At 46.7% G+C, this 13,373-nt stretch overlaps 1 long non-coding RNA gene across 1 annotated transcript in view; it reads left to right on the plus strand.

Moving 5' to 3' along the window:
• The window catches only part of LOC110151139 (uncharacterized), a 43,089-nt gene that overhangs the window by 3,154 nt on the left and 26,562 nt on the right, over positions 1-13,373 (plus strand). The window contains exons 2-3 of the long non-coding RNA XR_011488066.1: positions 9,537-9,606; positions 12,199-12,324. This is a non-coding gene — a long non-coding RNA (uncharacterized lncRNA). The remainder of the gene's footprint in view (positions 1-9,536; positions 9,607-12,198; positions 12,325-13,373) is intronic.

Raw genomic sequence — 13,373 nt, forward strand, 5'->3', positions numbered from 1 at the left:
TGACTGGTTGGATCTCTTTGCTGTCCAAGGGACTCTCAAGAGTCCTCTCCAACACCACAGTTCAAAAGCATCAATTCTTTGGCACTCAGCTTTCTTTTTTTTTTTTTTTCCCAGCTTTCTTTATAGTCCAATTCTCACATCTACACATGACTACTGGAAAAACCATAGCTTTGACTAGACAGACCTTTGTCAGCAAAGTAGTATCTCTGCTTTTTAATATCCTGTCTAGGTTGGTTGTCTTCCAAGAAGCAAGTGTCTTTTAATTTCATGGCTGCAGTCACCATGGCTGGAGCCCCCAAAAATAAAGTCTCTCACTGTTTCTATTGTTTCTCCATCTATTTGCCATGAAGTGATGGGACTGGATGCCATGATCTTAGATTTCTGAATGTTGAGTTTTAAGCCAACTCTTACTATTCAGACAGGCTCAAGGACAGATGTGAGGCCTGGACTCCTTTCTACCCACCCCCTCAGCCCCCAGGCCAGAAAATCAGTTACTTAAGTTTTGGTTCAGTTCAGTTCAGTCGCTCAGTCCTGTCTGACTCTGTGACTCCATGGACTGCAGTATACCAGGCTTCCCTGTCCCAGATCTTCCCAACTCCCAGAGCTTACTCAAATTCATGTCCATAGCATCGGTAACGCCATCCTATCATCTCATCCTCTGTCGTCCCCTTCTCCTCCTGCCTTCAATCTTTCCCAACATCAGGGTCTTTTCAAATAAGTCAGTTCTTTGCATCAGGTGGCCAAATATTGGAGTTTCAGCGTCAGCATCAGTCCTTCCAATGAATATTCAGGACTGATTTCCTTCAGGATGGACTGGTTAGATCTCCTTGCAGTCCAAAGGACTCTCAAGAGTCTTCTCTAACACCACAGTTCAAAAGATCAATTCTTTGGAGCTCAGCTTTCTTTATAGTCCAACTCTCACATCCATACATGACTACTGGAAAAACCATAGCTTTGACTAGACAGATCTTTGTAGGCAAAGTAATGTCTCTGCTTTTAAATATGCTGTCTAGGTTGGTCACAGCTTTCTTTCCAAGGAGCAAGCTGCTACTCTGTGGTGTCGCAAAGAGTCGGACGCAACTGAGGAATGAACACTAACTAAGCAGGTACTAACGGTACCTGGTTTCAGGACCTACAGAGGCTCAGGTTCTTGAAGTCTGATTGCAGAAAGAATTCAGTGAGAGACAAAGTGATAGGTAAAAAGTGGATTTGTTCAGATTCAGTGAGAAGCACACTACCCAGACAGGCGGCGGGCCATTGTAGAGGGCGACTGAGGCCACAAAATGTGGTGCGGTTAGTTTTTATAAGCTGGGTAATTTCATATGCTAATGAGTGGGAGTTCAGTTCAGTTCAGTCATTCAGTCGCATCCAACTCTTTGCAACCCCATGGATTGCAACACACCAGACTATGGAATTCTCTAGGCAAGAGTACTGGAATGGGTAGCCATTCCTTTCTCCAGGGGATCTTCCTGATGCAGAGATTGAACCCAGGTCTCCTGCACTGAGGCAGATTCTTTACCTTTTGAGCCACCAAGTACCCCCAAATTACTGTCCTCTAAGGAAGCGAGTGATCCAACTGGGCCACCAGGAGCATTCAGGTCACCATTCCCACACACACTTGGCCACATCTTTCTTGGTCTCCTTGATCATCTATAGCCACCAGGTAATCATAATACTTTCCCCACCTAATTCTCAGAGTTATTGTCTGACTTGAAATCAAAATTATGCAAATAAAAGTGTCCTGGAGCACATACAGTGCTCTGATGGCTGCAAGAGTTTAGGGTTTTTCTTAGAATCTCAGGGTTTCTCAGAGTTCAGCCCCTCCTGCATTTCAGGAAGCAGGGGCTTGGAATGGCCCAGGGCTGTGCTGGGGTTCACACAGTAATTCATGGCAGGGCAGGCCCAGGACAACCCGGGTGTTGGCCTCCCTGTGTGGACATCTCCCGACCTATTCAGTCTCCCAGCTTGCCTGAACCAAACATTCAGACAGAACCACAGGGCTCTCTTTCAACCTCTGAGAACTCAGAAAATCCTCATATTTTAAGGAAAGCTGGGCCCCAACCCTCCCTCCCTTTGCTAACCTGGCCACCAAATGAACAACTTCATTTTCACCCCATGTGGCTCTGCTCAGCTCAGTCCTTCCACATCTCAGGGAAAGGGGCGCTCAGCTCCCACCTCCTCCTCGCTCCAAGACCCCTCTCTTAGGCCATGAACCCCGGCCCGGGCTGCTTCCACCCCCTTGTCATTGTAGCCAAGAAAACAGGAAGTGTCTGAGTCACCCACTGTCCCCTGGGCTTTGGCTGTCTGGACCCGAGTTCTGGAGTCAGGGGAGGACAAGGAGGGAGCATGTCGGTCTTATAGAAGCCAAGCCTGTCTGTGGAGCCCACATGTCCAGCACTTCCTTGCAGCTTGTGAGACCCTAAAGAGCCTATGGTACAAGAACCACCCCAGTTCTTGGGAAGAAAGAAAGAGTGTTCCCTTAAGATGTAGAATTTTTGTGTGGTTCTACTTCCAACCAGTTATGGGCCATGGACTTGTCCAGTGGTTCTCAAACTTGGTTATATCTTAGAATCACCTGGGTTCTACCCAGAGAGATTCAGACTTAATTTTTTAAAAAACTCAGGTCTTCCATAATGGTTCAGTGGCTAAGATTCTGCACTCCCAATGCAGGGGGTCTGGATTCAATCCCTGGTCAGGGAACTAGATTGCACAGTCTGCAACTAAAGGTCCCGAGAGCTGCAACTAAGACCTGGCACAGCTAAATAAATATTTTTAAATAAACAAATAAATAAAAGCTCCCCAGGTGACTTCTAGACACATCCAGGCTTGATAATCATTGGGCTATCTTATTTACCTCCTTAAGCCTCAGTCTCCCACCTGTCAAATGGGGCTAAATGTGCCTACTTTCCCCAGCCGTTGAGCAATATGCTCTCCTAGGTGTGTGCAAGCACACGGAATACAAAATGCTAGTGGAACATGTCTTCATATGTCCACCCATGCGAGAGCTTGGGAAGTGAAGTAGCTTCAAGTTTCCTTGCCTTGGAACCCAGGTCAAGGTGACAGTGGCAGGACCTTGACAAATGTGCTCAAGAGCCTTAGCAAGCCTGTCCCCTGTCCCTCAGTGGCCATCCTCCCAAGTGCCCAGCACTGAGCAGAGGATATGCAGGGCGAAGACAGCAGTCACCTCAGCCCCAGCCCCCAAAGAGCTCTTGGTCCAGTGGGGAGAAAGGCAGGAACACAGCCACCCAAAATACAAGGCAGGGGGATAAAAAGGGTTCCAAGAGAGGAAGATGAGAAAGGAGAAAAAGCTGTGTTCTAGCTGGAGGGAGTAGGGAAGGCTTCCTGCACGAAAGGGCAGAGCAAGCATCCATCCTATTTGGGTGTGGGATCCCCGATGGAGGAAACTGCAGGAACAAAGCTTTAAAGAGAGGAAGGAAAGTGTAATCAAGACTTCCTAGGGGTCACCTAGGGTGTGAGTTGTGAATGGGGGGGATGGGATAAACAGGAGGCCAACGTGCAGCTCTCTTCTAGCCCTTCTTCTGTGAACATACATGTACACACTGCATGATTCCATTGATTAAAAATAGCAAGTACTTTTGTTTGACAGTGTGATCTGATTCTGTTGTGGTGTTGTTGTTCAGGTGCTAAGTTCAGGCTTTGCAACCCCATAGAATGCAGTCCTCCCCTGTCCTTCACTATCTCCTGAAGTTGGCTCAAATTCATGTCCATTGAGTCAGTGATGCCAACCAACCATCTCATCCTCTGTTGTCCTCTTCTCCTCCTGCCTTCAATCTTTCCCAGCATCAGGGTCTTTTCCAGTGAGTCAGTTCTTCGCATCAGGTGACCAAAGTATTGGAGCTTCAGCTTCAGCATCAGTCCTTCCAATGAATATTCAGGACTGATTTCCTTTAGATTGACTGGATTGATCTTGTTGTCCCAGGGACTCTCAAGAGTGTTCTCCATCCCTAATGTTGGCTATTATAAATAAAGTTTGTGTGAACACTGAAAAAAAAAAAAAGAGTGTTCTCCAGCACCAGAGGTTGAAAATATCAGTTCTTCTGCACTCAGCCTTTTTTATGATCCAACTCACACATCCATACATGACTACTGGAAAAACCATAGCTTTGACTAGACAGACCTTTGTTGGCAAATTAATGTCTCTGCTTTTCAATATGCTGTGTAAGTTTGTCATAACTTCCCTTCCAAGGAGCGAGCGTCTCTTAATTTCATGGCTGCAGTCACTGTGTTTCAGCATCTACTGCTTCATCTGGTCCTTGGTTGTGTTGTCTTGTCACCTTTCATGTCTAGTTTTCTTCGATAGTAGGATGGATGTTTGAAAGGTAACCTTTAGAAATTACTTGAGGGAATTACCTGGTGGTCCATTGGTTAGGACCCTGCATTCTCATTGCCAAGGGCCCAGGTTCAATCCCTATTTGGGGTACTAAAATCCCACAAACGTCTAGGTAGGGCCAAAAAAAAAAAAATTACTTGAGGCCTAAAATGATGTCATCGTCTTTCAATTAGGATTTTAGTTAGCTTCTGCCGGGCATCTAGGGTATCCCATGATCACCTTAGTCCAGTTTCAAGGCTGAAGACCTCATGGCTTACCCAGATATCAAAGCCAGCCTGTGGAATTTGTGAAGACCAGTTTGTTTCTGGTTCACCCTTACACTTTTCTTCTCCTTCTTCTCTTTGATCGTGCCATGTGGCTTGTGGAATCTGAGTTCTCCAACCAGGGGTTGAACCTGGACCTTTAGCCCACTGGACAGCCAGGGAATTTCCACCATTACTCCTTTTTTAAAAAAAAATAGTTACTGTTTATCAAATTTTGAATCAACTAATCTTTGATACCGGTTTTTAAGTTTTTAACTTATCTTTAGTGCTGGCTGAGCTGGGTCTTCGTTTCTGCGGGGGCCTTTCTCTCGCTTCGGCGGCGGGGGCTACTCTTCAGTCGCGGTGCTCGGGCCTCTCCTTGTGGTGGCTCCTCCAGGGCGGAGCGCGGGCTCCGGCGCGCGCGGGCTTCAGCAGTGGCAGCGTGCGGGCTCGGCAGCTGTGGCTTCCGGGCTCTCGCGCACAGGCTCGATCGTCGTGTGCATGGGCTCAGTTGTCCTGCAGCGTGTCGGATCTTCCCGATCAGGGGTTAACCCATGTCTCCTGCAATGGCAGGCGGATTCTTTACCACTGAGCCACCAGGGAGGCCCATCTACGCTCACTCCTAAATTGAAGTGTTTGAATTTCCCAGTCCCAGTTCTCTGCCCTAAGTTCTGTTCCCTGACTCCCGCCTCGGGCTCTCAGAGACTCCCTGCAGCTTCTCAGCTTTCTCCCTGATCGGACAACTCTACCGCGGCAGGAGGGCCTCCTGACTCTGTGCTCTCTAGCTGGGCAATTTCTTTTTTTTTAAATTAATTAATTTATGTTTTATTTTAATTGGAGGCTAATTACAATATTGTGGTGGTTTTTGCCATACATTCACATGAATCAGCCATGGGTGTACATGTGTTCCCCATCCCGAACCCCCCTCCCACCTCCCTCCCCATCCCATCCCTCTGGGTCAACCCAGTACACCAGCCCTGAGCACCCTGCCTCATGCATCGAACCTGGACTGGCGATCTATTTCTCATATGATAATATACTTGTTTCAACGCTATTCTCTCAAATCATCCCACCCTCGCCTTCTCCCACAGAGCCCAACAGTCTGTTCTTTACATCTGTGTCTCTTTTGCTGTCTCGCATATAGGGTCATTGTTACCATCTTTCTAAATTCCATATATATGCATTAATATACTGTATTGGTGTTTTTCTTTCTGACTTACTTTGCTCTGTATAATAGGCTCCAGTTTCATCCACCTCATTAGAACTGATTCAAATGCATTCTTTTTAATAGCTGAGTAATATTCCATTGTGTATAGGTACAAGAGCTTTCTTATCCATTCATCTACTGATGGACATCTAGGTTGCTTCCATGTCCTGGCTATTGTAAAGAGTTGGGCAATTTCTTCATATATGGTTAGCTTTTTGATGCTTTTAAGATTATTTAAAATATTGTGGCCAGTTTTTTTTAAGTTGTCTTTTTTAGCAAGGTGGGTCTGAGTCATCTAAATCTGCCTTTAAGGAAAGCAAAGGTCCTCTCTAATTCAATTCTAACATGATAGTGTTTCTACTTAATTTTTTTATCCTATAACTGTACCCTTTTTATACTGAAAAATTATATCTAAAATATATACTTTTTATTTTTCTGACAATAAAAAAAAAGTTCAAAACAATAGTACCAATATGACTTTAAAAACCGCAGCCAGAGGCATCCATCCAGCACCTTCTGATGAGACTTGGTCTCTGCAGCTCACTGGGATCTCACTCTAGTCTTTCCTCAGGCTGTGGTGGCTGCCCCAGCACAACACCTCTCCTCTCTGGGCCAAGGGGCAGGTGAAACTAGGGGTTTGCTTCTAGAATTTAAGTTCAGCTTGCAAACCTTGTTTTTCTATTTATATACAGCAAATTTTAACAACCTCCTTTGAGAGGCTTGGAATAATATTTGGTCCAGTTTATAAACTCAAATATCTTAAAATATTTTAAACATTGTTTAAAAATGAGACTTCCTATTTCAGTACTCTGTTCCTAACTTAACCAAGAAGAGCTTCCTTCCTACTAGGTAATCCTTATGACCAATTAAGTTAAACTCATAGAAAATTTAAATTAAATAGTAGTAAAAATTAAAATGGCTTCCCTGGTAGTTAGATGGTAAAGAATCTGCCTGCAATGCAGAAGTCCCAGGTTCAATACCTTGGTAGTGAAGATCCCCTGGAGAAGGAAATGGCAACTTACTCCAGTATTCTTGCCTGCAGAATCCCATGGACAGAGAACCCTAACGGGCTACAGTCCATGGGGTGGCAGAGTCAGACACAACTGAACAACCAACACTTTCACTTTCAAAAATTTTGGTGAATTTAAAGTTCTCTTATGGATTCTAGTTTTGTATATAAACCTGATAAGAGTTCAACCTAAAACCCTCAGTTTAAATTACTCAGTTTTACACTTTCAATTATTTGTTAAAAGGCTGTCATTCTAGAAGATCAAATTATCTAATAGATTACAGGCATTATAAATACCAAACATGTAAAAATTACTTCTTTAAAAAAAAAATTGTTTATTTGACTATGCCAGATCTTTATTGCAGCATGCAGGATTTTTAGTTGCGGCTTGTGGGATCTTTAGTTTTAGCATGTGAAATCTTAGTTGCAGGATGTGGGATCTACTTCCCTGACCAGGAAGTGAATCTGGCCTCCTGCATTGGGAGCATGGACTCTTAGCTGCTGGACCACCAGGGAAGCCCCCAGATTACTTCTTACTACAAAAATATCGGTGTCATGGTCAAGGAGCCCATATCCTTGGTGCCAAATTTCCCACATGCCTCCTCGTTCTTCTGGTGCAGCACCCCTCTCAGGCTGATAACCTGATTGCATTTTGACTCTTAAACTGGGTGTAGTGGGCACAATAATACCACCCCCTGCCAAAGAAGTCCATATCCTAATTGCCAGAATCTGTGAATATGTAACTTACGTGACAAAAGGGACTTCGCAGACATGATTGGGTCAAGGATCTTGAGACGGCAGATTAGTTTGCATTATCCAGGTGGGTCCAGTGTATTCACAGATCCTTATAAGAGAAAGAGGGAGGCAGGAAAGTCAGATATAGAGTGGGGGATAACAGAAGCAGAGGTTGGAGTGATGTGATTGCTGGCTGGCAGGGAGCCATGAGCCAAGAAATGAGAGTGATGTCCAGAAGCTGGAGGACGTATGGAAGCAGATTTTCCCCTAGAGCCTTCAGCAGAAACGCAGTTCTGCAATACCTTCATTTTAGCCCTGTGAGACCCCCTGGGGAATTCTGTTACCCAGGACTGCAAGATAATAAATCAGTGTAATTTTCAACCACTAAGTTTGTAATAATTTGTTAGAGCAGCAGTAGGAAACTAATAATATTATATGGTAAGTCCCCTGCATACAAACAAGTTCCATTCCAAAGCACATTCATAAGTCTAATTTGTTTGTAAGTCCAACAAAGTTAGCCTAGGTGCCCAACTAACACAATCAGCCGTAGAGTACTGCCCTGTTATAGGTTTATAATATGTTTGCTCAGTCGTGTCCAACTCTCTGAGACTTCATGGACTGAAGCCCACTAGGCTCCTCTGTCCATGGGAATTTTCAGGCAAGAATACTGGAGTGGGTTGCCATTTTCTTCTCGGGGGGATTTTCCCTACCCAGGAATTGAACCTATGTCTCTTGCATCTCCTGCATTGGCAGGTGGATTCTTTACCATTAGCACCACCTGGAAGCCCCCTTTTCACACAAATAATACATAAAAAACAAACACTAAAAGTAAAGAAAATATTTTTATTCTGACAGTATAGTAATTTGAAACGTACAGTAGTACAGTACAAGAGCTGGTATACAGGGGCGGGCATCAGATGAACAGGCAAGAAGAGTTACTGACTGGAGAAGGGAGAGGAGGTGGGAGACGACAGAGTTGAAGGATCGTCAGCAACAGGAGACAGAGGGCGAGCTGCGATCTCACTCATGCCTGATGTTGAAGGCACAGGTTCTTATTTCTTGCTGGATTCTACTCTATCTACCGTCTAGAAAAAAATGATCCAGTGATGTCTGGGTAGTTCATGCCTTTGAAAGTTCACACCTTGAAAGTTTGTATGTAGGGTACTTCCTATATAAATAGACTTTTTCACTTAACCTTAAGGCCTCTGAATTCTATGTGATCCTAAGATATTCAAATATCCATTCTATTGAACGCTGAAGACTTTCGAAAGACCAACAGTGAAATCATTGGATAAATGGGAGTTCGGGGTTGTCTACACAGTTGTTTGCGCAGCACAATGCCTTGTTCTATGTAACCATGTAAGTACTTACTGATAGGTAATTGTTTCGGCTTGTTTCTAATCAGAAGGTATTTGCATCCTACAGCTGAGAGTCCTAAGTTCTTGGAAGTTGGTGTGAGCAGCTCCTGTGCTTCATGATATTCAGGCACCCGAGGACAGTTGGAGAAGTCAGTTCTGGTGGCCATTTGTTGAGACTGGTTCCCCCCCTTCATTCCTCAAACACTCAGAACACTGTGCCAAGGGACCCAGCAGTGAAGGGTGCTGGTCTGGACCCTTAAAGCCCTCAGCTGAGTAGGGGCCGTGGACAGTGACCCTGACATGGCACTGTCAGGTCAGAGCAGGGATGGCCAGTGTGCAGAACATTACCCAGCATAGAGGCGAGGGGGACAGCAGGGGGTGGTCAGGGATTTAGAACTCAAGGGCTGAGAAGGGACAGCATAACAGGTTGCTTGACATCAGACCTGGTCGGCCTGGGGGGCAGGGGGAAGGGGGATGAGGAGACCCAGGCTGAAACGGGTGGGCATCCGGCCGGAGCCTGATCCTTCCATCAGCTTGGACTCAGGGATGCTGGACTCCCATCCTGGCCCTGTCTTGTGACCTCAGTTTCTTTATGAGAACAGAGTCACTCATACTAGCATCTTCCTCTCCACAGGGAGGTAGGAGACCCCCGGGAGGGCGGAGCCTGACTTTTGTCCAGGAGGCTGGACTACCGACTTCCGAAGGTAAGCCGGGCCCCAGCCAGTATAACCACTGGGGGTCTGAGCCCATCACTCATCTTTGAGGAAGTCCCCTGCCTGTTTCCGGCTCCTCCAGGCCCAGATCCAGGCCTTAACTGGCTCTGATGACAAAGCTGGCACCGCCCTTCAGTCGTGAAGGATGTGTAAGAAACAGGAGCCAGTTTCCAGCCTCAGCTGAAGGAGCCAGCCTCTGGGGGTGGGGGTGGTGGTGTGTGCGCAGAGGGGTAGCTCTGGGAATCTCAACCCTAGAGGACCCTGGAGCCCCACTAGGGCTGAAAATCTCTGGGTCACGGGCCCAGGATTCGGGGTTGGATCCACTGACCCACCCCCTTTCACAGACAGGCACACACCTAAGGCCTTGGCCTTCACTGTAGTATCATTTTCCAAGCGTGCCTTCTCCTGGTGACTTTAGGGTTTGAGCACGGCCCCTGCACGCACACTCAGTGTCCCCATACTCTGTTGAGCTAACAATGTTGTGTCACACACAGACACACGGACTTGTGTTCTAAGGAGGGTTACGAGAATTAGCAAATAAAAACTCAGAACACCAGATATATTTCAACTTCATACAAGCAACTTATACTTTTTTAGTGTAAGTAAGTTCCAAGGATTGCATAGGACATATTTATTCTAAAAATATTATTTGCTATTCATCTGAAATATAAATGAACTGGGCACTCTGTATTTTACTAGTAGCCCCACTCCAGTGGGGCACCTTCCTGGTTGTTCAGATATCCTCACAACTCCCCTAGACACACACTGATGCTGTAAGCTCAGTTAGGTGGGGGGCTGACCTCTCTGCCTATGCCTGGGGAGATTCCTGCCTAGCCTGGGCCCAGCATCACTGGCCAAAGTATCCAGGGAGGACTTGCAAGAGATAATGGCCTTGAGATGGCCTTGAGGTGTGAGAATGAAACCTGGAAATTGTCCCCCATCAAGGAGGCCAGGCTGGGAGATGCCTACCTCTGGGCCCCAAAGTCCATTAAGTTCCCATGAAGAGGGATGGGGCTGGCACCACCTCATGCCTCCCCCATCCCCTCCTGCACCTCCACCCAGGTCCCTAGTATGGTAAGAGGGCTCAGGATCAAAGGTGGTGAATCTGGAGGGTGTTTTGGAAACAGATATGGCGAGAAAAGAATCCTCTGTCCCAGACTGAATCATCAAATCCAGGGCTTCTTTCGGCCCAGCTTTCCGGAAAGAAAGGCTGACAGCCTGCAGAGGGCGACCTCTGCCCCGGGGCCCGATGCCCACCTCTCCATGCTGGTGGTGGTGGTAGGTGAGTTTGGGAGATAGGTCAGGCCCAAGAGGAGGGCACCCACCCAGGTTTGAGGTTCTTAACTTGTCAGACCGATCACCCTCCTTTGATATAAAATACTGTGGACGCCCCTTTTATCATCCTGAAAAGAAATTCACAGATATTACAGCCAGTACAGACACATAATTTAAAAAAAAAAAAAAAATATATATATATATATACACACACACTGCTCTAATTGTAAAATAAGGGAGAAATTAAAAGCTATTGAGGAATAAAGTAAAATGTATTTCTGTCTGTAATGTTTAAGCATCACTACACTAGGAAGACCGTGGCATATTTAATTACCCCTGGCTTTAGCTATAAATAGGAGCATTAAGAACGTGACAGGTGAAATACAGGTGGATACAGGGGTGTTGTCCTGGTGAGTCAAATACCTGACACAATTTCTGAAAGAGGAATATTTCTTAAGATTCCAAACTAAACAAAGTATGTGCGTTCCCTTGATTTATGTAGTAGTTGTGTATTCCTGGAAAACTCAGTGTGCTTCTAAAGCCATACAACAAAACACTGTGTGTTTATATGTAAAACAGAGTTAGGTTCTCAACTTGGAGATTTAGAGACAGGTTTTCCACCGACTGCGGACCTGGGACGATTTGCTGTTGCAGGACCATCCCCTGCCCCACTAATAGTACCCCACACCCCTTCAGTGTGACAACCAACACACACACCCACAGCTCTGTAAAACCCGTCCTGGAAGCAGTATCTGCTCCCTGAGGGCCAGCATCAGGAGGTCACGCAGGGAACCCAGACGCCCGGCTTCCAGCTAAAACACCTGCATCCAGTTTATAGACACCCTCTGAACTCAGCTGGCGCGGGGGCCTGTGCTGAAGGTGGTACTTGGAGGTTGCTGAGGGTGGGAGAAGGGAAGCAAAGGATACAGGGTTGACTCAGTCTCTAGGTTTCCTTCTCTCCAGGGACGGTGCCTGGGGCAGGTGGGGGAGGTGAGAGCCATGTGTCAAATTGTGGGGGACAGGGCAATGCAGCAGCCAGATCTTCCTTCTGAAGCACTCGTTGCCCCAGCTGTTGGGAACTCTGTCAGTTCTTCTGGGATGGCTCCAGCTGCCAAGAGATGCTTCACTGAGGTTATACTCCTTCCCGCATCGCCTGACTTACTGAAGCAGGAACATAAAGGCCTGGCCACCTCTGCCCTACTCAGGACACCTCTCAAGGGCACATGTGCTCCAGAGGCCCACGGCGTTGGACCCGCACCACAGCTCAACTTCTGTACCCACTCTTGCTTCTTCCTCTCCCTTCCACAGGTGTTGATCCCAGGGCCCTCCTTAATAAACACCTCAAACTCCATCTTAGAGTCTTCTCCAGGAACCCAAGCTGTGACACCTGGTAATGAGCAGTGTTGATAAATTGTATGACCCAAGTCCTAGAAGGTGAGCAGAGGAAGGGGGGCGGGGGTGGCTCATGTCTGCTGGGAGCATCTGGGAGGGTCTGTTTTAGTCAGGGTTCTCCAGAGAAGTAGAACCAATAGAATATAGATATAGATATCGAAAGATTTATTACAAGGGATTGGCTGATGCAACTGTGGAGGATAAGAGGTCCCACAATCTGCCACCTGCAAGTCAGAGGCCCAGGAAATCCAGTAGTAACATTTCAGTCCAAACCCCAAAGCCTGAGAACCAGGAGCATCTACATCCAAGGGCAGGAGGAGATGGATGTCCCAGCTTAAATAGAGAGAAAATTCATCTTCTTCCACATCTTTTTTTGTTTGTCTTCCTATTTTGCCCCTTAATGGGTTAGATGATGCTCACTGAATTGGTGAGGCATATTCTCCACTTAGTCTCCAATTCCAAAGCTAACCTCTTCTGGAAACACCCTGAAATAATATTTCATGAGCAATCTGGGCATCGTTTAGCCATATAACATTGACACATAAAGTTAACCTTCACAGGCCCCCAGAGGAGGTGGGAAATGGGTTGTCTAGAAGGACAGCTAGGACTTAGATGAGAAGGGAGAGAAGGTTGTTTCAGCTGATCACGATCATCGTCAACAATAATAATGTGCCTTTGTGATAGGTGTTTTATTTACACCTTTCACCTGTATGGGGAGGTCTGTGGGGAAACGGTGAGGCATAGGGCATCTCTGAGGCCCCCAGGGGCTCTGACGGAAGAGGAGCCTGGATTGAGTGGGAACAGGGACTGAGTGGGAATGTGGGCTTTATTTGGAAGGCGATGGGGAGCCACTGAAGGCTGTAGAGAGGAAGCGTCAGGCTGTTGCTGACTTCTGAGTGAGATACTCTGAGATCTGCCCAGATGCACATGGGAGATGACGGGGTGTGGGGGTGCGAGGAGAGGAAGGAGAGCTGGGAAATGTAGTTTGGGGTGAGGCAGCCACTTCCCAGGGGTGCCCTGAAGAGGGGGAGCTTGAGTGTTTGGTTGAAGGTGGCCACATTTGACCCAGCTGGGAGAGGGCCTGGCAGCAG

Source organism: Odocoileus virginianus, chromosome 6 (assembly GCF_023699985.2).
Source record: "Odocoileus virginianus isolate 20LAN1187 ecotype Illinois chromosome 6, Ovbor_1.2, whole genome shotgun sequence".
Classification (NCBI taxonomy): Eukaryota; Metazoa; Chordata; class Mammalia; order Artiodactyla; family Cervidae; genus Odocoileus; species Odocoileus virginianus.